Raw genomic sequence first — 24,486 nt, forward strand, 5'->3', positions numbered from 1 at the left:
ACTTTTGCGAGAGCAACGACAGAGGCCTGTATCTAGTAACTTTGACTGCTACACCACTCCAATTCGAAGAGCCCCAAATCTAAACCCCTATCGATCCTCTCAGGTAAATCCTTTACACGAGGGGAAGCCAGAGAAGGCAAATCAACACCCTCCAAACTTCTCCTCTACTAGGGCCTGCTCCCTTTCCCTACCCGGAGACTGAGTACTGCTGGCTCACTGCTCCACACTGAGTCTGCTGCAGAAATGTTCCAATGACCTTCATTCCATATTTGCAAATAAGAAAACAAAGAATTGCTTTTTAAAATCGAGTGTATTATAGATGTTAGTACATGGGACAGAAGAGTTCACTATTCACAAAAACTGGCTGGTTACTGATTAGCAACCAGCATTAGCTTCGTATCCCTAAAACAGGGGAGAAAAATTATCAAGGGCAAAAGATAGGGTACCTGTACTCTTAACTTTCCTATTCTCAAATTGCAGGTAAATTAGGATTCGAAATATTTCATACAGAAAATGAAAAGCACTTTGCTCACATCATTTTCAAAGATCAAACCAATGCCTGACAAAATGTGTGAAATTGTAGAAAAAGATTTGCTCTTGTCACTGCCAATATAGTGGAAATGTATGTTTCTCACCAACATTCTAAGCTGGAATGTGCATTTTAAAACAAAGATTGTTATTGATTAACTGGTACGTATTAGAACAGAAGCAAACAGGTAAATCAAGAAAGTTACGGGAGAATTTCACATTGGCATGTGGGCCTTCACCATCAGAACTGCATCCGTGCAAACCATATTTTCACACAAATTTAGAACAGCAATAGTGTTGCTTCCACCTCTGAAAACACAGATGTCAACAAAGTGCATGGAAACAGAAAAAGTCTTACAACAACTCAGCTTACTCTGTAGGAAGGCTTCAGTGCACTTGAACAAAGGAAAATTATTTGGAAAACAGTTAAGTTTACCCAATGCAAAGAGAAAGTGCTGTGTGGCCCTGAAAAATGATTAGCCTTTCTTCATGTACCTGATCTTGTCAATACTCAACTAGGAAAAGAAATCCTAGGTGAAGGGCATGCAAAATCTTAACAGAGCCAAGGTATTCTAGGTGCACCAAAAGGTATGCATGGAATGTAAAGTGGCCATTTTCTGAAACAGTGCAACTTGTCTACACTCTCTGAAGCTAAACAGTTTCTACCATTTTAACACAAAACAAAGAATTAAACTTACCGGGAACTGCATTAATTTTACATGTAGTTATTTATATCTCCTCGGACAGGGAGAATTTAAGTCACTCCTAGCCCTCCCCCCCAAAAAAAAGGACGGAGGAAACAAAAGCAGCAGGAGATGCAGAAACCTGAGTCTGGAATGTCCACTCCAGTGAAAACCCGAACAGCTGTCCCCCCACCCCCCAACAAACTATTCGCCATTTTTCTTTGTCTTTCAGCTGACCCCTGCCTCAGTGAAAAACTCCGAGGCTCCAATGAAGCCCTGCAGCCTCCTTCCACTTTAACAGTCAAAGGCATTCAATCTAGCATGCTATTTGACACCAAACCTTGCCTCCAGAGTGGTCCCATTGGCTGAGCAGCTTTATCAGCTAAGAACACAAAGCCATGATTGGCTGTTCACGTCATCAGTTACCTCCTTTGTACACTTCCTGTTTTAAAGTTACCTTGAGAAGCAGAACAGGGGTCAGATCCAGACTTCAAACTACAGGGGAACTTAAGGCTTGGAAATGCCTGGCAAATGCACATAGCAGATGCACTAGGGCCTCTTGTGTTTCCAAAACAGAAGAAACTGCGAATTTACAATTGTTCTTAAAATCACACGAAAGGGTTGTTACAGTTCCCAACCAAAGGATTTCTTATTGGCTGTCAGAGTTCCATTTAAAAAATTTAAGGTAATTTAACTGCTTCTGATTGGCCATCAAAGATGTCGGTAAGATATTGCTATAGTATCCTATGGCAGTAAACCAGAGGAGCAATGTGCACAAGATCGGAAAGTTGTGACTTAACTATCTAGTTTTCTCTCGAGTATTAACAGAAGAAGAAAAAGAAAACGGAGTGGGCTCATCCAACAGCTCCAAAGAAAATGTTACCTTTTTAACAGTAATAAAGAGTGAAACCAATAGCATACAACAGCTTGTAGGATTTCTAAAAAGGCATCTGTCATTGTCTCCAGTAATTTTAAAAGCATGTATTAGTACTAGAATAAATCACCTTATTTTGAAACACTAAATAGGAAAATTCCAGGATAATGTAAGAAGGTAGTGACAGAAACGGTAGCATTTCCAAATGGTCTACCAGGAACCCAAGAGGGAAATACAATGATGGGGGGCGGGGGTGTGGACTGGCAGAGATAGAACGCCAGTGACTATTAGCTCATAGTTTGATGGACTGATTTATTTACGATGGTCATAAAATGCTGATTATCTTTTAATATTACAGAGTTTTGGTATCACAGCGAATAAACTTTTCTACCACATTTTCAAGAATAAGTACCAGGGATGATCTCAGGAGAGATTCTGTAAGTATTATAGTTACTGAAGACATTCTGGGGATGCTGAAGTTTATCGGTGGGAGTCAAAGATTTGCTTTTGGATTTTGGGCCCAACTACTGAGATTTTAAGAGGAGCCTCTTAATATGGTGAAAATCAATTAACATGTCTTTTTTCTCTTCACAAAATATTCAGATAGAAACATCACACTATTACCAAAGACCTTTAACAATCTCTTTAGATCTGCTTCCTCCCTTGAAAGCTAAGTATCCCAGAACTAAACAACACAACTAAAAAAAAAAAACAAAAACAAAAACAACAAAAAAAAAAAACACAACTGTTTTGCCAGGGGGAAGGAGACCTTTGGTAGAAATAGCTTTGCTGAACTTATACAAGAGGTCATGATGGGCAGGGCATATGCTGAGATTTGGCATTCCCCCGAAACAGAAGCAAGGTGGTCTGGTCTTTCCGATCGTTTTGCCATATTAACTTCTCTACATACATTCCACTCATTTCTCACGTTGTAATGAATTTATTTCTGAACATCAATTAGTGCCAGGTTCTGTGCTAAGTACGCTACAGACTTTCCCCCCTCTAATCCTCACTATCCTTTTTTACATGTGAGAAGAATGAGGTTTGGAGAAGTCTGACAACTGGTTCCTGGCCATACACTTAGGATGCGAACTCAGGTCCCACCTAGGGTGCTATTCTTTCTATTGTACCATAATGCTGACACTGAGACATGTGGCATCTCAGGGCACGGCCAAGGAAATTCTTAGGGGTCACATATATGTAGAGGTAGCATAAACCATTACACCCAACTTCTTTAATTTAAAAATTAGAAACCTTGGGATGCCTGGGTGGCTCAGCAGTTGAGCGCCTGCTTTCAACCAGGGTGTGATCCTGGAGTCCTAGGATCCAGTCCCACATTGGGCCCCCTGCATGGAGCCTGCTTCTCCCTCTGCCTATGTCTCTGCCTCTCTATGTGTCTCTCATGAACAAATAAATAAAATCTTTTTAAAAAATAAATAAAATAGTAAAATAAAATAAAAATTAGAAATCTGATTCCTGAGCTGAGACCTAGCTAAGTATGTGATGAAACAGCACCCTCTCCTTAAGGCTCCAAAGCTACTAGAAGGAACTGTCTCTCTTCTATCTCCAGCATACCCTGAAACCCTACAGAAAGCAACTCCTAGGCCATAAAGAGCAGTGTGGGATGACCACCAGCTGCTACAAAACATCTTCCCCATGCCTTTACCACCAATTCAGGCTGAGATTTGGTTATTGTCCCAAATGCCCATCCCTGACTCTGTGTTTGATGTACCCAACTAAACCAAACATGTCCCTTAATACACTATGAAGGTCTTTGGCACAGTTTTTATTATTTCTTAGGAAGTCTGCAAGAAAAACACTTCAACTCCTATTTCTTTTCCTTTTTCAAAGACTTGTTTATTTGAAGGGGTGGGGGGGAAGGAGAGTGTGGAAGAGAGGCAGAGAAAGAAACAAGCAGACTCTGCACTGAGCACAGAGCCCTACTCAGGGCTGTATCTCACAATCCTGAGATCATGATCTGAGCTGAAACCAAGAATTAGACACTGAACCAACTGTGCCACCCAGGTGCCCCTCAACCCCTATTTCTCATCAACAGCCACCTTACTAGAATTCAAGCTACTAGTGGGAAGAGAACTGAAATTATACTAGAATTTCCATCTGGCAGTCTGACCCACTCACTTATTATTGCTTTCCCTTCTCTAGCCTGTTGTTACTGTGGACTAAGACCCTCATGTGATCTCTGGGATTCCCACTCACATTCTTCCTTGGTCCTCGATCTCAGCAGCCCTCCAAACTAGAGAACTGTATCATCTTGCCCTAAAAAACACCCATATCACTATGAGGCAAAGTGAAGGCCTCTGATTACATGGTTCAAGTTTAAATGCTCTCAGAGTAGACAGGGTGGGAACTGATGCTCTTGGTCAGAAAATTCTAGGACTCTGGCCAAGTTCCTTAACCATCTCTGAGCTCATTTCTTCATGTAAAAAAATGAAAAAGAAAAAAAAAAAACAACCTATGAGAATCTTGAGGCTTAGAATAAGTGCTGCCGAAGCGAAGAGAAATGTTAAGGCTTAAATGACAAGGTAAAGCACTCAGCATTAATACCTGCATGTGGTAGGTATTCAATTAATATGTAAATATACACTTGACTAGACCATTTATCATACATTATAGTCTTATCCAAGTCTATTACCAGAAGAGGGCTTCCTGAAGACAGCGGCTACGTTTTATTTATACCCACATATATCCCCAGTGCTCAGTACAGAGATATATGTCAAACACAACCTTAGCCGTAGCGTCAACAAAATAACATGGAGTAGTAGGGACTGAGAAAAACTGGAGGGTGCCTGTCCCATCTAAAGGGGCAGCCACTGTTCAGCTCCAAACTGACAAAGGCCATGAAAGAATACTAGTCAGCTGCAGCAAGAGCTTCAGAATCCATAAAAGCAGCAAAAGCCAGATTCTGAAAACAAAGATGATGCTACAACAGCTCTTGATCTGGCATCCTGAGGAATGACTGAAGGACCAGAGTTATGGCAGAAGTTGGCCTTAACTACCATGACAATTCTTGTCAAGGACAAGGTCTTGCTCAGTCCCCAAGATGACCTGATCTTGGAGGTTATACTATATCACATCACAAGCATAACTAGCAGCAAAGAAACTGGGCTCTTCAGTGCCCTGAACAAATAAATATTTTATTGATGGTGCCCCTAGGTGATTCCTTTGGACTTAGTAAAGTAAACCTAGAAGCCCCAAGAAATATCAGAGAACCTCTAAAGAAAAACAAACTTTTCATATGTTGTGATGTGAACACAAAGCCATATTTACTTGAATATTACATTGTATGACTTATTATATACTAAACTGATGAGATGAATATATAATGGTTTTTTTTTTTTTTTTTTTTTTTTTTAGATTTTATTTGTTGGGCAGCCCTGGTGGCTCATCGGTTTAGCGCTACCTTCAGCCCAGGGCATGATCCTGAAAACCCAAGATGGAGTCCCATGTGGGGCTCCCTGTATGGAGCCTGCTTCTCCCTCTGCCTATGTCTCTGCCTCTCTCTTCGTGTCTCTCATGAATAAATAAATAAAATCTTAAAAAAAAAGAGATGTGTTTATTTGAGAGCACATGCTCATGAGCAAGGGGTGAGAGGGAGAGGGAGAAGCAGGCTCCCAGCTGGGGAGCAGGGAGCCCCATGTGGGCTTGATACCAGGACCCTGGAATCATGACCTGAGCCCAAGACAGATGCTTAACGAACTGAGTCACTTGGGCACTGCTAAAATAGGGTATTTAATGCAACCATTCAGAATCAAACACTATATTTTACTTATGTAAATGAGAAAGCTAAGTCTCTAAATATAATACTATATAAACTGTTTTTGTATTTTTTTCCACTTAAAAAATGTGGACAATTTTCCATATCAAATATATATCTGTATCCTTTATAATTGGGTTATATTCCATTGAATGGATGTACCATAATTTCAGTTAGTTTTATATTAATAACTTCCAGTAGCTTCCTTTTTTATTTTTTTTTTACCTTTTGAATTTTTTGAGTACAGCTGACACATCACACTAGTTTCAGGTATATAACATAGTGATTCAACTTCTCTATATGTTATGTTATGCTCACCACAAGTGCAGCTACCATCTGTCACCATACAACACTACTATAGTATCATGGACTATATTCCCTATGTTGTGCCTTTCATTCCTGAGGTTTATTAATTCCACAACTGGAAGCCTGTATCTCCCACTTCCCTTCACCCATTCCATGCCCCTCACCTCACTGGCAACCATCAGTAGTATGTTCTCTGTATTTCTAGGTCTAACTGTGCTTTTATTTGTTTTGATTTTTAGATTTTAGTCTTTCTCAGTCTGACTTATTTCACTTAGCATAATACCCTCTAGATCCATCCATATTGTCACAAATGACACAATCTCATTCTTTTTTTTTGGCTATGTAATATTCCACTGAGTGTGTGTCTGTGTGTGTGTGTACCACATCTTCCTATCCACTCATCTATTGATGGACACTTAGGATGCTTCCACATCCTAGCTATTGTAAATAATGCCAAGGCTACAATGAACATAGGGGTGCATATATCTTTCTGAATTAGTGTTTTCATTTCCTTTGGGTAGATACACAGTAGTGGAATTACTGGATCATATGGTATTTCTATTTTTAATTTTTTGAGGAACCTCCATACTGTTTCCACAGTGGCTGTACCAATTTACATTCCCACCAACACCACACAAAGGTTCCTTTTTCTCCACATCTTTGCTGACACTTATTTCTTGTCTTTTTTAATTTTAGCCTTTCTGACAGGTATAAAGTAATATATCATTGCAGTTTTCATCTGCATTTTCCTGATGATTAGTGATGCTGAGCACCTTTTCATGTGTCTGTTGGCCATCTGTATGTCTCCTTTTGAAATGGCCATCTGCATGTCCTCTTTCAAAAATGTCTTTTCAGATCCTCTGTGCATTTTTTTAAAGATTTTATTTATTCTTGAGAGACACAGAGAGTGAGGCAGAGACATAGGCAGAAGGAGAAGGAGGGAGCCCCATGTGGGACTTGATCCCGGGACTCCGGGATCACGCCCTGGGCCAAAGGCAGGCGCTAAACCGCTAAACCGCTAAACCACCCAGGCATCCCATCTGCGCATTTAACTTGACGTGTGTGTGTGTGTGTGTGTGTGTGTGTGTGTGTGTGTGTGGTGCTGAGATAGCTAAGGTCTTCATGTATTTTAGATTTTAATCCTTCAATGGCTTCAATTTTAAAATATTGTAAATAGCATCACAGGGAACATCCATTATGCCCATTCCTGGTACCTTCATTATCTCTTCCAGAACCACAGCAATGGCTTCATAAGTAGTATCATTTTGTCTGGTTTAAAAAAAAAAATGAAAGCCAAGTGGTTTTAATTTTTAATGTCAAATCTTTCCTTTTTCAATTCTGGTTCAAAAAAATTTTTTTAATTATAAGCAGAACAAAGAAAATTAAGGGCTGCCAGATTGTTACTGCTGACCCATATCTTTCACCTGACTTGGTCCTGAACAACTTATTAGTTATTTCCCAAACCAAATCTACCTTCAAGGTTTAAAAAAGTGTGTCAACACACTTTCAAAAGAATCTGACAGAAGTTTTGAAGACAATCCCCAAAGAAGTCCCAGAAACATTTTGAGTAATGACAATATCATTAGAATAAGGAACACAGTACTTGCTGGTGCCCAATAAATGGCTGCTCAATAAATGAAGTAAACCAATAAATGAGACCTTAAGTGGATCATAAATTCTGAATTATTTGTTTTTAAAAAATAAGTTATAGTCTCCAAAGCATAAGTTAAGACCAATGGATGGAAAACTATTCTATTCTCTCAGAGCTGTCCAAAGATGGCACAAGCTGCCTCAGAAGTTATGGATGGGGTTGTTAGCACAGGCTGTTTGAACACTTGACAGGAATATGTAAAGACAAGATGAAAAAGAGCAGCCATGTGGAGAAGCAGGGGAGGGAAAAGCCCAGTCTTTGCAGCTAGACAGATTTAGATTCTAATCCCTCCTCGCCTCTTTTTAGCTGAGTAACCTCAAACTAGTTACTTAACCCCACCGAGGCCAATTTCCTAAACCATAAACCATCTTGTAAAGCTGTAAGGATTAAGGATACTTTCATTTGTTCAATAAATACTTATATGTAGGTATTGTGCTAAGATCTGGGATCCTACAAAATACACAGTCCTGTCTGCAAGGAGACTATAGTCTATTATAACAAAGAAGAAAATTAAAATCAGCAATCATAGTGCCGTGTGTTAAGAGTTACAACAGGAGAAAATGCATAGTATAGGATATAAGCAGAGCCCCTAGCCCAGGGCCTAACTCAATTTCAGGCCAGCCAGAGATGGCTTCTTGGAAGACTGAAAATTTTAAGAAGAATAGGAACCTACTGAGACAGGCAAGCAAACTGCATGTGCAAAAAGTCCTGGAGCTGACAGAAAAGCATCACATTCCTGGAAGGGCTATAGTTTGATATGGCAGTAGCCCAGAGATAAGAGGCTAGAAGTTAACCTAGAAAAGTGAACAGGGCTAGACAAGACTAAGATACTAGAACCTTATTCTGAGGATAACAGTAAGCAACTGAAGGGTTTTGAGCATGGGACCAATATCGAATTACCCTTTCAGCAAATCATTCAGGGTATAATATGGAGAAGTAGACAGGGTGGAAGCATGGCAGCTCTAGACAGACAGCAAAGAAAACAAGACCCTGTGGTCATCTAGTTACTGGAAAATGTAATAATGCAGATGTTGATGAATTGGAAATTTTAAGAAGATAAAAATCATTAAGACCATTGGCTAATAATGCCTGGAGAATAACAACACTATGACTGATAAACAGCAAGGGCTCTAAAAAACGGTAGCTGCTAGTGTTATTGTTGATATTGGCTACTGGGTTAGATGACCTTTTGAAATCACATTCATCCTTAAGAGTCTTTATGACTTTGGAGACATGTTGTATGTTCCCAGAAAATTCCTTTCCCACTATGGGCCAAGCTGTCTTATACAAAAAGATTCATTTTTTACTCATAAACTCTCTACACCAGAACCGTTCAACTGGGCCCCACTACATACTAGTCATAACATAAAATGCTTATTAGATGTTCTCACAAACAGGGTTCCATGGCCAAATAAGTTCAAGAAACACTGCATTATGTATCCTCTCTCTTGAAGAGTCACAAGGCACGTCAACTCAAAGGCTCTGAATACTAATCTGCAGTAAAGAAATGCATTTCACTTTAGCCATCATTCTGTCAAGGATCCTTTTTTCAACATTCTGTCAAGGATCTTTTTTTTCAACGCCAGAGAACGTTTATTATATTGTACAAGAAATAACAGTCGATGAAACAGCTTAGGAAACACTACTCTAAACTGCGATTACAGATTTTGGTGGAATGAAAAGATTATAGGCAACTCTACTCTGACTACCTTCCAAAATGGTTGGAGTTTTACCCACATTATGGCTTTTCCCTTTTAATTTAGTCCTACTGAAAATGACATTAAATATCACCATAAATAGCAATCCTCTGCTTCCCAAATTACTGCCAACCAAGTGTGCTTTGCTTTTTAAAAAGGCCACAACTTTGTCAGCTGATAATGAGCAAATTCTAAGCTACTTACCCTTCAGGGCACAGTAATAATTTTTAAGACAGTTAAAAATGACAAAGATGTTCAAGTGTGCAGATTGTATGTACTTTCACTTTCCTCTTTTAAATGAACATACCAGTAGTGAGATCATACCAGTAGTGAGGGGATATGTTTTTCTTAACACTGGGCAAAAAATCTCACTTCATATAGATCACTGGACAATGTGCAGCTTGAGGGCAGGGTTAGCAATAATAGAAATTGGGATCCCTGGGTGGCGCAGCGGTTTGGCGCCTGCCTTTGGCCCAGGGCGCGATCCTGGGGACCCGGGATCGAATCCCACGTCGGGCTCCCGGTGCATGGAGCCTGCTTCTCCCTCTGCCTGTGTCTCTGCCTCTCTCTCTCTCTCTCTCTCTCTCACTGTGTGCCTATCATAAATAAATAAATAAAAAAAAAAAGAAATTATGAAAACCTTCAGTACAGTAGTCCTCTCTTACCCTACAGAAGATATATTCCACAAGCCCCCTGCCCCCTGTCCAGTAGATGCCTGAAACTGAGGACACTACTGAACCCTATATACACTATGTTTCTTCCTATACGTGCATACCTATGATGAAGTTTAATTTATAAATTAGGCACAGTACAGATCAACATCGATAACTAATAATAAAATAGAACAATTCATAGCAATATACTATTATGTGAATGTGACCTCTCTCTCTCTCTCAAAATCTTTCTGCGCTCACCCTTCTTGTGATGATGTAAGATGATAAAAGGCCTGTGTGAGGGGATGAAGTAAGGGGAATGACAGGCATTGAGATGTGGCATACTGATCTTCTGACAATAATCAGAAGGAGGAGCAGAACCTGTTTCTGGATCACAGTTGACTATGGGTAACTGAAACACAGAAAGCGAAACTGCTGAGAATGGGTGGGACTGCTGTAACTGATAGATTTAAGCCAATGACATCATACAAAATATTCTATAATCCAATATCATTTCCTATGAGTCACTGAAGCATTTACTGAAGCACTGCTCAAGATCACTATTTATAGCTCATACCCATTAATGTACTTTAAGATTAATTTTTGAATCTGATCTAACAACATACTATTGATTTTAAGTGAAAAGTATGCATCTAAATAGGACACCTTATTATATACCTTGGACATGAAGATCTGAACCTCTGAGTTAAACTTACTCTACTAGAAACATTCAAAAGCAAAAAAAAAAAAAAAAAAAAAAGAAAGAAACATTCAAAAGCAAAGGTTAGCCTAGTCCCTCTCTCTAAACTGCACCTGAAGTTTATCTATTAAAAAGTTCTCATTGTATAAAAGTATACTGAATTTAGAAGTAAAGTAACCTATCAAAAGACAGGTAAGGACTTTTTTTTTTTTTTTTTTAGGACTGTCTTTTTAAAAATTCTTCACACTCAACGTGGGGCTTGAACCCACAATCCCAAGATCAAGAGTCGCACACTCCACCAACTGAGTCAGTTAGGTGACCCCAAACAAGTAAACCAAACAGACTTAAACCAAAATAGAAAACACAACTCTCATGCTGAAAATGAGTACAGATCAACATCTGTTATCAGGTAATCACTGCTAAAACATGGAGAAGTGTGGGAAGGGTGCAGCAAATTTTGCAACCTGGCAAAAATTTCTGCAGGCAGAGAGATTTTTCCTGAACCATTCCACAATGTTGTCTTCCTGCTTACTTCAGAGAAAATGCTGCCCAGGTGACTACAAACCAAACTGACGGTCCTGCCTCAACTGACAATTTCTACAACTGGAAAATGTTTTAAAGGACTATAATGCAACTCTCTTTCTGGACTGAAGGATAACACTGGTTGTTCTGATTTCAATAGGTATTGCCATTTAGCAAATATGGGAAAGTTCTCATCTCCTCAAAGTCATTAGCACTCAGAACCTGGGGATTAACAGAGCAATCAGGAGACAAGCTAATCCTGAAATAAATGGTCCTACTACTTTGTAGTTTATAAATATAAACTAGTAATAATATGGACCCACCATAAATCAGCTTCTAAACCACAACAATACAACTAAATTAGGTTATTTCTTTCATGCCAAGTGGTTGCTTCCACCATGTAGAAATCTTACTGTATATAACAGTAGATCATTTTTACAAAAGGCCTCCTCATTAGGGAAGCTGAAAGGACAGATTTTATGCTGTTCTAAAAAGTGATGTGTCCTCTCACATATTAAGGTCCACTTGGTGACAGGCACCCACCATATGCTACTATATTCATTTTTCATAACTACTCTGTAAGACAAGTAGCATTACCACTACTTTACAGAGGAAGAAACTAAGGCTCAAACAGGCTAAGAACCTGACCCCAGCTCACACCAGAGGGTAAATGCACTGCAGACAGAATTCTTTCCCAGGTCTGACTCCAGCATCAGCAACTACACTACCCCCACCTAATAGCACTTTTTGGCCAAAGTACTTTAAATCCATTTCCTCCTACAATTAATCTCCTTAAATTATGTTAGGTGCTTTCGGTCTCTGGGAAAATACTAAAATGACCTTGTAGCCTTTCTAACTAGTCACCACACACGCATGAAAAACTGAATAAACAAAATGAAAAGAGAGACTGGAAGACATCAGATAACTCACAATCAGTCTGCTTTGAGCACAAGAAACTGAATGGAAAAGAACAACTTGCTGGCTAAGGAATGTTCTTCCTAGGTTGTATGCCTGAGGCTGGAATGAACCTCAAGAAGGTTATCTGTGACCTTAATAATGTCTTCTGCCATTCTCCCTCCTATGAATGAGGCAAACTTGTCAAAACACAAAAGGTGCCTTAAAGTCATCTCTATCATCATCAGTGTTTCCACTGATGGAAAGAAGAGGCAATATTGTCCAAAGGAATGAGCACTGGTCTGGCAATCCAGTAATCTGGGTTAGACCCGGCTCTCCCCTTGCAGAGTCAAGTGACCTTGTCAAGGTCACCACAGTCTAGGGCCTCAGTACAAAGCACTTGCCTGAAAGAAATTAAAAGTCACTTCCTGATCCAAGATGCAAGCATTTTTTCTTTTCTCCTAATAATTTATGGTGCCAAGAGAACACAGTGTTTGGGGCACCTGGGTAGCTTAGTTGGTTAAGTGTCCAACTCTTGACTTCAGCTCAGACCACGATCTCAGGCTCATGAGATCAAGCCCCATATTGGGCTCTGCACTGAAGGTGAACATGGAGCCAGCTTAAGATTCTCTCTCTCGGGGATCCCTGGGTGGCTCAGCAGTTTAGCGCCTGCCTTTGTTTGGCCCAGGGCACGATCCTGGAGTCCCGGGATCGAGTCCCACATCAGGCTCCTAGCATGGAGCCTGCTTCTCCCTCCTCCTGTGTCTCTGCCTCTCTCTCTCTCTATGATAAATAAATAAATCCTAAAAAAAAAAAAAAAAAAAAAAAAAACCCTTAAAAAAAAAAAAAGATTCTCTCTCTCTCTTTGAGCGTCCGACTCTTGATTTCAGCTCAGGTCATGGTCTCAGGGTCATGGGACTGGGCTCCATGTCAGCTCCATGCTCAGTGCAGAGTCTGAGATTCTCTCTCTCCTTATCCCTCTGTGCCCACCCCATGCTCTCTGTATATGTATATATAAAAAAAAAAAATCTTAAAAAAAAAAATTCTCTCCCTCACCCTTCCCCACCTTGTACATTTACACTCTCTCTTAAAAAAAAAAAAGAAGAAAAAGAAAAAGAGAACCCAGTATTGAAGAGTAAAGGTTCCACAAATTTTGTTTTTTGTTAAGAGTTAAAAGTTACAGGGGCACCTGGGTGGCTCAGTTGGTTAAGTGTCTGTCTTCAGCTCAGGTCATGATCCCAGGGTCCTGGGATCGAGCTCCACACCCAGCCTCATGGGCTCTCCGTTCAGTAGGGCTTCTGCTTCTCCCTGTCTGCCATCCTCTCTCTCTTGCTCTCAAATAAAAATAAGTAAAATCTGGGGATCCCTGGGTCGCTCAGCGGTTTAGCGCCTGCCTTTAGCCCAGGGCACGATCCTGAAGTCCTGGGATCGAGTCCCGCATCAGGCTCCCTGCATGGAGCCTGCTTCTCCCTCTGCCTGTGTCTCTGCCTCTCTCTATGTCTATCGTGAATAAATAAATAAAATCTTAAAAAAAAAAGTAAAATCTTAAAAAAAAAATTGAGAGTTACAGACCTATGCTTGAATCTAGCTCTGCCACCTGTGTGATATTGGACAAATTACTTAACTCCTTTCTTCACACCTAAAACTGCGGGTGGTAATAGGGTCTACCACACAGCATGTGCAGATAATACATATAACACATTTATACCCTAGCTGGTGCAATGTAAGACTTAATTAAAGGTAGTAACTATATCATTCCTGAGTTTGATTCATAGATTTTTAGTGGTTCAGTATCTTTGAACTAAGAGAGATGTGAATTTCAAAATTGCCTCCAAGACAACTAGCATCAACTCCTCACTTCACTTTGCCTCTACTCTCTAAATGGGGTAAGAAACCCTGTATCTTTTCTAGTACAATGAATCAGTTTTGACCAAATGGAAAATATGTACACGTAAATGAGATAATAATAACCTGTTATAATGATTCAGATAACAAGACATGGACACAGTCTGTTAAGTATTAAACATTAGTGTGAGTCTACTTAGATGGCAAAGTTGATGTTCTCAAGTTTTTACCATAAATTCAGACCGCCTGTGAGTTCAAGACTTCTAGGATGGTCAATTCCAGATGTTAACAAGGCCCAGCAACTGGCCATGGGTGCAAGGAGCAAATGGGAATGAAGGTGATCACTGGTGTTAAAGAGCAGATAGTTAAGAAAGGCTTGCTGAATAAAAAGCAAATATGTGTATGCTTGTTTTTGCAACCTTGTCTGGATGCCCTAATATTCTTCATATTTGGCTACCTTAATGACTGAGTCAAAGGAAGGTGAGATGACCAAGGTACAAAATGCATGGCAAGCCCTATTTCCCCTTGTTCTTTTGACTCTAACTTCCACACTGCAATGTAATTGTTAATTGCAAATAAAAGAGAGGAGATCCTCACCTAATTGTATCAAGTAGCAAAGCAACTCAAACTTCCAATTCGTCTCCCCTTGAAACTTGAATTAAAGATTTCCATACAAATACCAGAACGGCAAATAATTTTTTATATCCAGGCTTACTTTTACACATCATTCAGAATAAGTATATAACAGAATCACTATCCCATGGTTTGAAGAAGGCACTAGGCTTCTGGATAGATCCCAGTGTTTGGAGACTACGATTCTAAAGAACTAGTGATATTTGAAAAAGCTTCCAAATGAGTTCTTTATACACTTGGTAGTTCCTCACTCCTTGGCATTAATCACTTCCATATATAGAAGGATTATGTCAGCAATTTTCTGAAACCTGATTTTATTTTAAAGAATGCAGATTCTTAAACTTTCTGTACATACTTTTCCCTAGTATCTACCTGGCTTCAGAAAAACTCCAACAGTTTACTTTGTATTTATTTATTTATTTATTTATTTATTTATTTATTTATTTTTATTTATGAGAGAGAGAGAGAGAGAGAGAGAGAGAGAGAGAGAGAGAGAGGCAGAGACACAGGCAGAGGGAGAAGCAGGCTCCATGCACCGAGAGCCCAACGTGGGATTCGATCCCAGGTCTCCAGGATCGCGCCCTGGGCCAAAGGCAGGCGCCAAACCACTGCGCCACCCAGGGATCCCTACTTTGTAAATCTTTCTCTACACAACAGAAAACAAGAGATATGATTTAAATATCCAGCTGAAGAACCTATATTCTATCTGGTTCCTATTCCGTGGTCTGAATCATTGAAACACTACAAAAAATTGTTCATATTCTCCCCATTCAATACAGGCCTGACACCCATCAATCAAAGAAAGATGATTCCCTTTGAAATATAACACTATCTGAAGTTTGACTAGTCAGGTTTATATGGACAGCACAACATAGCAGTTAAAACTACAGGCTTTGGCAACAGACAACTTGGATCAGAATTCCAGTTCAACCACCGAGTGACAATGGATAAGCTACATAACCTCTCTGATCCTCAACTTTATCATCTGCAATATGGGAATGATAATGCCTACCTAACAGAACAGGGTGGTAAATGTGCTCTAAAATGTCAATTCCATTCCTTTACTACTTTCTCTTTCTCTCTTGAAAATTTTGTTGCATTCACATAAAACTGACCAAATTTGAAAACCAGAGAAGTTTCTTGAAGCTGGTATGAAAACAGAAGTATAACATTCATCTAAAGCTAGAAAGGATCATCTAACATAGACGAAGAAAAACAAATTAGGAAACACAGAGGTTTAACAAAAATGTGTTTCCATGATCCCCTAACCGTGGGAAGAGCAAATAAAGAACAATTCATTACAATAAAATGGAAAGTGATAAAATACCCCAGCTGACTCTAACAGCTCTTCGACTAGAACAAAAGTTTGGTGAAACACAAACCAGAAAGTGTTGACAAGTCCTGTAACTCATGACAAGATGCAAGAAAATGATGTACTAGTTTATTTTCCTTCTAAGCTGCTTCTTTACTTATTTTTAAAGATTTTATTTATTCATGAGAGACACAGAGAGAGAGAGGCAGAGACACAGGCAGAGGGAGAAGTAGGCTCCATGCAGGGAGCCCGACCTGGGACCTGATCCCAGGACTCCGGGGGTCAGGCCCTAAGCCAAAGGCAGACACTCAACTGCTGAGCCACCCAGGTGTCCCATAAGCTGCTTATTTAAATAATAATAATAATAATTGCACACAAATGTGGGTATACTTTTCAGCATATACATATAAAAATAATAATAATAATAATAATAATTCAAGGGTCCAGGATCTCTATTAAGCTCTCTTCCACTAAATAGGAACCTAACAATATCTATTCAACAAATAAATGCCAAGTATCTAAAATCTACTAGCAAGTGTAGCTTTAGAATCTCAGCCCTGACGTGTATGCTTCCTAAGGCAGGAAAACTTCATATATCAATACCTCAAAATCAACTGCATGGTTCTGAGACCCAATCATCTATAATTCCCAAGTCTGAAAATGTTCCCCCAAAATGCTTTGCACTTCTCATTCCTATGTATCTGTCACTACTTAATGCTGTGCCTCTTAAGGCTTGGCGGCATTCAGTAAAGACCCGGCGCACTGACTCAACGGGATCCCTCTCTCAGGCTGGTTCTGTTTAGTTTTCTCCTGATATCACATCCCAGAGCCGGTGGTTAAGTGAAACCTCGCTTTCAAGGCTGGCACTCTCCGACGAAATCCCTGATCTGATCCTTTTATTTTTTTATTTTTTATTGGAATTCAATTTGCCAACATATAGCATAACACCCAGCGCTCATCCCATCAAGTGCCCCTCTGATCTGATCCTATCGCTTCGATCCGTCCCTAACGCCCTGATGCCCTTTCCTCCTACACCAATGCCCTCAGATCTAGCATCCGTGGACATCGAGCTCGCTCACAAACTGGGTTCCACTCCAGTGTATCCTAACCATAAGAAAACAAACGGATGATGATCAGAGAGGGGGCAGGTCAGGGGATGAGGATCAAGGGATACACTTGGGAGCGGAGCACTGGGTGATGCATGGAATTGTTGAATCACTACCCTGTGCACCTGAAACTAAAATAACACTCTATGTTAACGATGCTCGATTTAAAAAATAAAAATAAAAATAAAGTCCAGGTCTAGCTCTCCCGGCTCTAGCAACACGCTCTCAGCCCTTGACCCCGGTTTCGGTGTTTCCAAGCCTTGCATCCTTGGGGCTTGTACGGCCCTATAAGGGGCCACGCAGGTTCCACGGAGGTACCTCTGGAGTTAGGGGCGCGCCCCACCCCGGGCCGCGCACAGTACCTGGGGGACCCTCACCTTGTCTTACCCCTTAAGGGGTCCAGGCCCGCCCCCAGCCTCAACCCCGCGGCCGCACCGGAGGGGGTCACCCCCGGCCGCCCGAGCCCGAGCCGCGCGCATCCCTGCAGCCTCCGATCGCTTCCTCACCCCCCAGGCCGGAGCCGGCGCGACCAATAAGGTGCCAGGTCCGCGGCCTCCCCGCCACCGACCAATCACGAGCGAGCCCCCCCGCAGTCGCCTTCCGCCAATGGGAGAAAGCCCGCGGGCCGGGCCGACGAGGCGCGCGGACCCCAGGAGCGCGGCGGCGGCGACAGCGGCGGGCCGGGCGAGGACACAACATGGCGGCGGCCAGGCCGGACCGAACTACGGCAGCGGCCGCGAGAGGAAGCGAGGTCTCCGCCGAGGGCGGGAAGCGCTGCCCCTCCCCCCCGCCGCCGCCGCTCCCCCTCCCTCCCCGCGGACACGCTCCCGCACACTCACACGCCTCTGCTCAGGAGTCCAGGGAAGACCGGGAGCCGCCCCCGCGCTCCTGCGGAGGCCTGGGCACGGCCGAGGGGAGGGGGAAGCGTGCGTCACGGAGAACGGAGCGCGCGCGAAGCGCGGGCACAAACAAGATGGCGGCCGCGCCGTTTGCACCGTCTCCCCCCCTCCCCCTCCCCCTCCCCCCTCCCCCCTCCCCTGGCGCCTGGACTCCCTGGGTCTCGTAATGCGCAGAAGCTGACTTGTGTGAAGTCTCGCGAGAATTAGGAAGGGGCGACGACCTGGGGAGGCGGAGCGAGATCACGGGCCTTCTGGCCCCGCCCCCTCCTGGTGACCGCCGCGGGGCGTTCTGCGCCTCCGGACCTGTGATGCGGAGTGCACGCTTGAGTGTTAGATACGGTTTTTCTTTTTGGGGGGAGGTAAGTTTGGGAGAAAAGAGCCGGGGTACGCAGGATCGCATGGGGATGCCAGATTCCGTGCGCTGCTGCTGGAGAAGATAGCTACCAGTACCATAAAAGGAGATTTAACACCAAAACTGCAAAATGCTATATTCCAGGGTAAAGAACAGCACCTCCCAAGACGTAGCCTTCCGTCGACTTAGACATTTCTTTTCTCATTTGAATGCAGTTTAGAATTTCTATCTAAACTATTTTCTATTGAAAAAATAAATAAACTATTTTCTGTTGAAAACCCATTACAATGAACATACGTGTTTTTCATACCTTCTGTCTTCAGTCTCCACAACCAGGTCGTCCCAAGGCATTAGAATTACTGTCTTACAGATAAAACTGATGCTCAGAAGGGTTAAGGAACTTGACCAAAGCCCCACAGCTAGCAAGTGTCAAAACTCAATTTTTTGTTTTAGTTTCTTTTTATTGGAGTTCAGTTTGCCAGCATGTAGCGTAACACCCAGTGCTCATTCCCATCAAGTCAATTTGAGTAGCTTCGAAATCTGTAGATGAATTAATCTACACTGAGCCAATGGGTTAGGTGTAAGCGCAGAGTGAAGTGAAACTGCACTTGCTGGTGGTTACCTTGACTTTTTATAAAGGATCTCTGAGCCTTTCTGAGACTGGGATTGCAGGAGCCTTCAACAATATAATCAACACTGTTGTTATTTCCTTCCTTTGAGGGTATTTCCTTTGAGGGTATGACTCTAGTGGGAAAGGTGTTCAGAATACTGGAATAGCCCTTGACTTGGATTCAGGAAAATTGTTTTCAAAATCCAACTTGAATAAATCTCACTTCAGGCTCTCCATAAATATTTGATGAGTGAATGAACAGAACCTAACCAGCTATAAGACACCTGACTTCACTGAGTCTCAGTTTCATCTGTAAAATGATCTAATTCCTACCTCCTTGGAATGTTGGGGAGATTGAATGAAATAGCGTAAAGGAAAGTGCTTTGCAAATTGCAGAAGTGTCATAAAGAAGTTGGCGATAATGATACTTTCCAGACGTGAGAAATAGCATTAAAAATTTCAAAACAGACTCAAAATAAATAGTATGTTAAGATAGTAGAAAGATAAGGGTGCGTGGGTGGCTCAGTAGGTTAAGCGTCTGCCTTCTGCTGAGGTCCTGATCTCAGGGTCCTAGGATCAAGCCCGGTGGGGCTCCCTGCTCAGCGGAGAGTCAGTCTGCTTCTCCCTCTCCTCCCCCTCCCCCACTCATGCTCCCTCTCTCAAATAAATAAAATATTAAAAAAAGAAAAAGATGAGCTTAGCTAATGAGAGAAAGCTAAGTGAAGCTCTAAAATACTGAGTTAATTATTACATATACTTTGTTACAAAAGATATAAAAATGTGTAGCCATCAGCATAAATTAGCATTATCCGCTATTACTGTTATAATTAAGTGTTGACAGCACATAGGGGCTGCAGTCAGTTTCCCTGCAAGAGTCTGGAAATCAGGTTCCCCTCAGAATTAAACGAGTAAGAATTAACATAGGGGAAATAAAAGGTGATCATAAACGTACTTAACAACAAGCGGTGTTCAAGCATTTATCTAGCAGATTTGAAGTTCATAAAGTTGTGGAGATACCTTTCTGTGCTAGGTATTAACCCTTTCGTAGCTAATGTGTGAAGAGTATGTCCCAATGACTCCCAGGGGAGAGGAGCTGTCAGGAGGCTTGGGGTAGCAGGTGTTTATCAGCTACTATGAAACTATTTCAATGTTTTAATAGTTAATATAATATGCCAGACATACTGGTTCATACAGACTGAATATTACCAATATTGTAGACTATTATCAATATTCTCTGCCCCTGCCTTTCTGAAACCCCACCTATCTAATCTGTACCTAGAAGATTATACTTCTCACCCTAATGTCATCACATTTGGCATTGTTTTGATCAATGAAATATGAGTAGAAATGGCATGAGCCTCTTCTGACTAGAAATATATGGACCATATAATGATTCTTCCATATTATTTTTCATCTGCCATGAGAGCAGCATGTCCCAAATAGAACTGCTTCTCCAGTGTTGGTCCCAGAATGAAGATGTGCAGAGCCACAGCTGATGTACATGACATGTAATGTAAGGTGAGCAAGAAATAAACCTTTGTTGTTGTAAGCCACTGAAATTGGTTTAGTTGTTTGTTGCAGCAGCATAGCCTAGCTAGCCTATGCTGACTAATCAAACCTTAAAATTAGCTATCCATGGTGGTAAGCCAAGGTTTTATGTACAATCATGATCAAAAAAACAAACCAAACTCTGATCTGGGTCATACGAGAGAAATCTCAAGAAGGCAGATGTGACTGTAATTTAATAAATGGATGCCTAATCAGTCTTATCAACTGTTTGTTCTGTATCCTATTTGGAAAGCGATTTTGTGAACCAAAGGGCTTAATCAGCTATGACAGCCCAAAACAAGAGAGTCCAGAGGCAAGAATTAGCATTGCCTTTTTAAGTCCTGCCTTGGTCAAGCCCACCTAAGTATTAGCATTTCCTTTTCCGTGTCATCCCTACAGTGGGTGAGAATATCTCAGGCTGCCTGAGCTAAGAAATGCTTCTTAAGATCAACATGCTTCCCTGGTGTGATTCTAGACTCACCCAGAAAATGACTTAACTTGGGACAGAATTTAGTGATCTGCCACTTGGAGGATCCCAGTTCTTTTGATAATTACATTTTTCATTGTAAATCAACCTGTTGGGTTCTGGCTTACATAACCATCAGTTTCTGTGAATTTAGTGGATACAAGAGCCCCCAGGAGATGGTTCCACTCTGCTTACTATTAAAATCGGGTTTCTGAATTTGCAAGGCTAGAGACCAGTTCTGGGATGTTGGTAAATTCCTTAAGGTTATAGCTCTCTAGTAGAGGGACATGTCTAGAGGGCCAACTAGACTACCCTCAGCCATCCCTCTCTATCTCCTTGTGTACTAAAAGAAAAGCAGTAAGTGTTAAAGACAGACATAATTCACAAGCTGTGGGAGTTCAAAAAAGAGAGCAATTACTTCTAGTTAGTATGGAAGGGTGGGAGGAGAAAGATTGGCAAGGATGTGATCTTTGGGTCTTGAAAAAAAGTAGAACTAGGGGAAGAGCATGCCCTGAATAGGTAGTCACTGGAGCAAATACAGGAAACAGGAGATCAATTGGGGAAATACAGAGTAACAGGAAAAGGAAGAATCATCTGGAAAGTTATATACAGTCAGATTAAGGCTCTTGGGTTTTATTTTCTGCTAAGGAGAGGTAGTATGGAAGCTTAAGGTTTTGCATGTTTTACCTCTTCAGCCATTTTTAAGCATACATTTCCTTGGCATTAAGTACATTCACATTGTTATGTAAATATCAGCACTGTCCATCTCCAGAATTGTTTCATTGTCCCCTGATGAAACTCTCTATACCCATCAAACAATAATTCTCCATTCTCCCTTCCTCCAGCTCCTGGTAACACTGTTCTCTGTCTCTTTGAATTTGACTATTCTAGGTATCTCATATAAGTGGAATCATTCAATACTTGTCCTTTTGTGTCTGGCTTATTTCACTTAGCATAATATATTCAAGGTTCATCCATGTCATACCAAAATTTCATTTCTTTTTATGGCTGAATATTAGTATTTTGTTATGTGTATATAGCACATTTTATTTATTCATTTATCCAGCAATGGATATTTGTTTTTTTCCATCCTTTGGGTACTGTGAATAATGCTGGCTATGAGTATTGGTGTACAAATATCTGAGTCCTTGCTTTCATTACTTTGTGGTATATACCTAGAAGTGAAATTGCTGGATCATATGGTAAGTCTATGTTTAATTATTTGAGGAGATGCCATACTGTTTCCCACCATGGCTACACCATTTTATGTTCCCAGTGATAGAAATTTTTACAAAATGAGGGATTGACATGATGAGAACTGTAGTTACAATGTGGCAGAGATGATAAGATGGAATGGGATTGCAAAATGACCACGGGAGACCTCCACAGTAGTTCAGGCAAGATGCAATGAGTTCCTGAACACATCAGGAATGAGAATGGAGAGAAGAGGTACAAATGCAGAGGATATTGCCAAGGTAAGATTGGAAGGACTTGACTATTGATTGGCTATATCGGGAGCAAGGGGAGATGGTATCAAAAGATGTTTAATATGACTTCCAGGTTTCACAGTCGGGAGGATGGTAGTCTCCAGATGAAGACTTCTGGACTTTTCCAGAGCATGGAGAAATCATGAGTTCAGCTTGGAACATGTAGAGTTTGAATTACAAATGAGATATTGTAAGCTGCGAGATGGACATTGTCTTACCTCCTCAACACCTTTGCCCCTTCAACTGGTAGTGGCACTCTACTTTTTCTTCTTCTTTTAGAGTGTAGAACCGTCCTTCTTATCTACATGTAATGCTGGGCTGAGAGGATATGTGACCATGAGAATACACTTTTCACTCTCCAACTGGGAAAAATTTAATTCAGCAGCAGCCCAGGTATGCAGCTCTGAAATCTATCACCCCTCACTCCTAAAGCCTCCTCTCCCTAGGCTGGTCCTGACCACTGACAGCCCAGCAGGAATTTTAGGACAGGTTTCTTTCCAGCATAAGCTGGATAAGCATGATACTCTTCTGATGGGCCACTTAGGCTCAAGGACCCTTAGTGGCCTTGCCAAACTCTCTCTAGATCTACACTGCAGTCTAAGACCCTTCCACCTAGAACTCTTTCCTTCTCCTTAGGATCTGATCTGCATCATTGTCTGATGGTCCTCTCCTTAGTCTCTCTCAGCTCCTACCCCATTTTCTCTCACAGGTATTGTTCATCCTTGTATTTAATCCTGTTTTGATCCCTGATTTTCTGAGGATCTGAACTGGCATGAGGGGAAGGAGGATGAGATATTTCCTTCCACAGCATATCTTCCACATCCCATCAGCCATAGGGGTAGGCATATGACCCAGTCTGACTGAATGAACCACACTATTTTGGAATGATGGAAATGTTTTATTTATTTATTTATTTATTTTATTTAAAGATTTATTTTTATTTATTTATGATAGACATAGGGGGGGGGGCAGAGACACAGGCAGAGGGAGAAGCAGGCTCCACACCGGGAGCCTGATGCGGGACTCCATCCCCAGATTCCAGGATTGCGCCCTGGGCCAAAGGCAGGCCCAAAACCGCTGAGCCACCCAGGGATCCCTTATTTATTTTTTAAGATTGATTGAGGGACGCCTGGGTGGCTCAGCAGTTGAGTGTCTGCCTTCGGCTCAGGTTGTGAGTCCTGGGATCAAGTCCCGCATTGGACTCCTGGCACGGAGCCTGCTTCTTCTCCCTCTGCCTATGTCTCTGCCTCTCCTGTGTGTCTTTCATGAATAAATAAATTTTTAAGCTCTTAAAAAAAGATAGATTGATTTTAGAGAGCGTGCAAGTAGGGAGAGGGGTAGCAAGCGAGGGAGAAAGAGAATCTTAAGCAGACTTCTCGCTGAGCCCAGAGCCCAATGTGGGGCTCAGTCTCACAACGCTAAGATCATGACCTGAGCTGAAATCAAGAATCGGACACTTAGGGGATCCCTGGGTGGAGCGGCAGTTTGGCGCCTGCCTTTGGCCCAGGGCGCGATCCTGGAGACCCGGGATCGAATTTCACGTCGGGCTCCCGGTGCATGGAGCCTGCTTCTCCCTCTGCCTGTGTCTCTGCCTCTCTCTCTCTCTCTCTCTCTCTCTCTGTGTGTGTGTGTGTGTGTGTGACTATCATAAATAAATAAATAAATAAAAGGAATCGGACACTTAACTGACTGACCCACTAAGGCAACCCAGAAATGTTTTCAATTTATGCTGTTCGGTATAGTAGGCACCAGTCACATGTAGCCGTTTAGCACTTGAGGACAGGTAGTACAACTAAGAAACTGAATTTTTATTTTACTTTATTTTCATTTCAACTTAAATAGCTACATACATTTAATCACTACATACTGAACAGCACAAATCTAGACTACTAGTCTGCTTGGGAAGGCAGTATGGAGTGTTAGCTAAAGCATGTGCTTTGGAGTC

The 24,486-nt window shown here is 41.6% G+C and overlaps 1 protein-coding gene and 1 long non-coding RNA gene across 5 annotated transcripts in view; one reads left to right on the top strand and one right to left on the bottom strand.

Moving 5' to 3' along the window:
* Positions 1 to 18,172, bottom strand: part of NFYC (nuclear transcription factor Y subunit gamma) — a 65,762-nt gene extending 47,590 nt beyond the window's left edge. Inside the window, exon 1 of one of the 4 annotated variants that reach the window (XM_055341964.1) lies at positions 18,019 to 18,172. The gene's annotated coding sequence lies outside the window, so the exon portion shown is untranslated. Of the gene's footprint in view, positions 1 to 1,226; positions 1,422 to 17,685; positions 17,877 to 18,018 lie in introns of those variants that run through there. The other 3 variants (XM_055341963.1, XM_055341962.1, XM_055341965.1) reach the window with 3 other exon arrangements.
* LOC129520769 (uncharacterized) lies at positions 1,765 to 5,587 on the top strand. The gene is made up of 3 exons (XR_008666665.1): positions 1,765 to 1,896; positions 2,444 to 2,522; positions 5,461 to 5,587. It is a non-coding gene; the product is annotated as an uncharacterized LOC129520769 (long non-coding RNA).
* Positions 18,173 to 24,486: the final 6,314 nt, after the last annotated feature.

This window comes from Nyctereutes procyonoides, unplaced genomic scaffold, assembly GCF_905146905.1.
Source record: "Nyctereutes procyonoides isolate TBG_1078 unplaced genomic scaffold, NYPRO_anot_genome, whole genome shotgun sequence".
In the NCBI taxonomy this organism is placed as follows: Eukaryota; Metazoa; Chordata; class Mammalia; order Carnivora; family Canidae; genus Nyctereutes; species Nyctereutes procyonoides.